Source organism: Cebus imitator, unplaced genomic scaffold, assembly GCF_001604975.1.
Source record: "Cebus imitator isolate Cc_AM_T3 unplaced genomic scaffold, Cebus_imitator-1.0 Scaffold123, whole genome shotgun sequence".
NCBI classification, from domain to species: Eukaryota; Metazoa; Chordata; class Mammalia; order Primates; family Cebidae; genus Cebus; species Cebus imitator.
This window is the reverse complement of record NW_016107438.1, coordinates 5,287,870-5,291,387: the sequence shown is the minus strand read 5'-3', so window position 1 is coordinate 5,291,387 and position 3,518 is coordinate 5,287,870. Positions and strand designations below refer to the sequence as shown.

At 44.7% G+C, this 3,518-nt stretch overlaps 1 protein-coding gene across 2 annotated transcripts in view; it reads left to right on the top strand.

The window, feature by feature from the left end:
* The first annotated feature begins 2,745 nt into the window (after positions 1-2,745).
* CA10 (carbonic anhydrase 10) overlaps positions 2,746-3,518 on the top strand; it is a 538,166-nt gene continuing 537,393 nt past the window's right edge. Inside the window, exon 1 of one of the 2 annotated variants that reach the window (XM_017540214.2) lies at positions 2,746-2,841. The gene's annotated coding sequence lies outside the window, so the exon portion shown is untranslated. The other variant, XM_017540213.1, reaches the window with a different exon arrangement.

Genomic DNA, 3,518 nt, shown 5'->3' with positions numbered 1-3,518 from the left:
TTTTCTAAATACGAATGAGAACAGTCCTTAAACATGGCTTGATGTGTTTCAAAATGGCATTTTCCAATTATTCACCCCAAATTCAAAACTAGAAAATCACGTGTAAGGGTGATTGGGTCTACAAAGAAGGCTCTAAATATGCTTTCCCAGCCACGTGCATGATTCTGACTGGACCCAGAAAGCTAAGTACTACAAGAAAGCAGAGACCTTACTAGCTCTCTTCTTCGAGAGTGGCATAGAAAATAAATATTCATAGGTATGCACACTAAAATTGTGAGCTCACTGTGCCTGAGGTCAGTTTTACCAAGAGAATAGAGAAGTGGGAAGCGTATCTTCTAATACAGGAAGGCCTGCCCTCTGATAAATGTACCCTAATGAAAGTCAAACTCTTACAAAGTTTACCATCAGATAAGTCACCTGATGGAAAGCAAAGAATTAAATGGAAATATAATTCCTTGCTTTCAAAACAGGGCAATTGGTATCTCTCACACTTGGGTGGGCTTGGTCAAGACTCTGTTAGATGTGTAAGATACTTGCACTGAATTTGTAGTGCAGAAATGTAGAGGAGTAGGAAAGAAACAAAAGAAAAAGACAGGTATGTTGTAAAGAGATTCTTGGTAGTTATTTAGATATGCATATAAGCACATTAAAATATGAAGAGGGCAAATAATATTTCTACCTTCATGGACATTTTTTCATATTTCTTGGTTTGTTTTGTGGGCTAAAAAATGACAAAAAGGAGAGGCAGAATTTACTTAAATTTAAAGGCTTCTACTTAATACATTTTTTTTTTACTGAGTTATTTTCTGTATAAAGATGGTGAATTTCTCAGAAAAACATGTACCAACCTAGTCTAGAAATGTAGTAGCCTTGAAATGACTCAAGAAAGTATGGCTCTTTCTTCTAGCAATTGCTAGTATGGAATCAATATGCTGAGGACTATTGTGTTCATTGCTATATTCTAAGTGCGAAAAACAGAACTGACATCTAGCAGGCACTCCAATTCTGTCATTAGAAATGCTTTTTATTATTTCTAATTCCCAACTGTCTTTTCCTTCTCCCAATTCTAATGTAGTTGGGTTCTAAATTGCATTATCTACCATTAAATTTTCATACTGCCTTTGATTAACTTCTAGTTGCCATGTGTGTACTTCTGCTCTCTTTAAGTGCGAAGTGACCTCCCCAAGATGACATTTTTAATTTTACAGAGCATATAAGGAAGTGGTGTGACATGGCTTCTGAGTTTGGACTTTCCAGCTATGGTCTCTACACTACTGATTCGTAGCTGTGGAACCTTGGACAAATAACTACCCTGGTATTGTTTTATTGTCAGTAAAATGAAAGTAATAATGACATTTATCTCACAGTCACACTATGATGATTAAATGAGATAATTTATGTAAGGGATTCATAATGCTTCACACATAATCTTCACACATAACAATCAATACGCATAATGTTTCACACATAACAATCAATACATTCAAACTTTTTTAAAAACAAACACTCTCATATAAGTTGACTTTTTTTTAAAACCTGAAAGCACTCAGAGGCAGACCGCAGATTAAGTATTCTCTGTGAATGCTGGAGGTGACTATGCAGGTTGGAAGGGTGGAAATAAAGTATTATTTTACTGGCATTGGCTCTTAAAGCAGAATATAGAGGGATACATGGTCTGTAGGCTTTTTGAAAGCAAGGATTATGCACTTCAGTTACAAAACCCCAGTAAGTTGCCACAGTGTTTGACACGTCTAAGACACTTAATAATTTCAGAAATCATTGGTAAATGAATGGGTAGTGGCATAAAAATTCGAGCACCATGCTTCTGCTTCCAGAGGAGAGAGTTCTTCTGCCAGCATTACCTCCCCACCCAAGTACAGAAGGTAGGTAAGTCGCTGTCCACGCTTCTGAACTCTCACCGGGACGGAATCTGCCTATCTTTGTCAAACTGCTTTCCCCCCGCCTCCAAAAACAAACAAACAAAAAATCATGCAGTCTACTTTCAAGGCACGGAGACAAACGCCCCCATATGTTTCCAAAACGGGCTAATTCTCACTATCTGGGATTCTTTTAATGTTCTGAAGTTTCATTCTTTTCCCTGCTGAGGCTGGAGGCTCTCTACATAAGAATGCCGGATTTATTTCATCTGGGCCTAGATTTTTAACGTGTTGACCACCTGGAGTCCTTGGCCTTCGTCTCAGAGAACAGATCGCTCAGCCACATCTCCTTCTTAAAGAGCAGGCAGGTCTGCAGGCGGTTCCGTTTTCGAATCCCTAGAGTTGGTGGGACTACGCAGCTCTGGCTCCCGCAGCCGCCCAGCCCAGACCGCTCAGAGAGCTGCTCGTCTGCTCTGCGCGCTCTCTTGTTCCTCCCTCTTCCCCCCGCCAGTCAGCAAAAAAAACCCGCCAGACTCCTGGGCAGTTGGAGTCCCTTCAGGAATCCTGGGGGCACTGTAATGTAACTCCTTTAGCTCCCACTCCGCACCCCTGGATGCCGCACAGCCCGGGTGCTGGGATCAACACCGGAGAATTCACTGGACTGACTCTGTGCGGATGAACGGCACGTTTACCTTCCCCTCCTCCCTCTCCACTTATCTCCCCTTTATGCAGTTATTAGACCGAGGTTTATACTGAAATCGCTTCTAAACATCAAACATGAAAAGTGAAAAAAATCCCCGCGGGATATGTGTGTGTCTGTGTTTGTTGTGTGTGTGTTCATCCGCGCTTGTGCAAAATCTCCTAACGTCACAGTTCCCAATCGGGACAAGCGCGCCGAGAAATCCTGGATCTTCCCAGGGATTCCCTCTACACTGCCTTCCTCTTCTTCAGTAACCCCAAAGAGGTAGGTTTGGGGTTTCGCAAACCACCACTGCAGTGATGGAAGCAAACAAATCTGTTGAGATTTTATCTTTCCCCTTTCGTTCCCAGCCCTCTTAGGCGAACAGTCCCGAGCACAGGGTTTTCTTCCAATTCTCCCGCATCCACACTGCAACTGGTGCAAGTCTTTCCCCGGCTATAGACAGCCCGCCTCCCCGGGAGACCTTCCGTGGACCGGCTGCCTCTGGCCTTGGCCAGGGTGGGTGGTTGGTGCTCGCGCCGCCCCTACCTTCCCCTGGGGCCCTGGAGAGCCGCGCGCTGGGTGTGTGTGTGTGCACGCGCGCGCGCGGGTTTGGTGGGGAAATCTCCTTCAGTGGAAGCTGCTGTGTCGTTGGCGGAAAGTATCCTGAAGCCCAGCAAAGGCCTCCAAAGCACTAGAGCTTCTCTAAAGAAAAACAGAATTAAAGAAAGACAAGAAGGGAAGCCAGTTCCCCTAAAGCCCGGGCTTCCAATAGTCCCGGATCCTCCTGGAGTCGGGCGAAGGCGCAGTTGGCAGCAGCCGCTGCTGGCACCTGGACTCGGAAAGGCGGCATTCCCTCCTTTCGGGAGGAGGGAGGCAGGGACTCTCAGGCAAGAGTTGCACCTGGTCTAGGAAGCTGCGGAGAAAAGAACTCTGGGGTAAGTAGTGTTCTGGCACTGGAG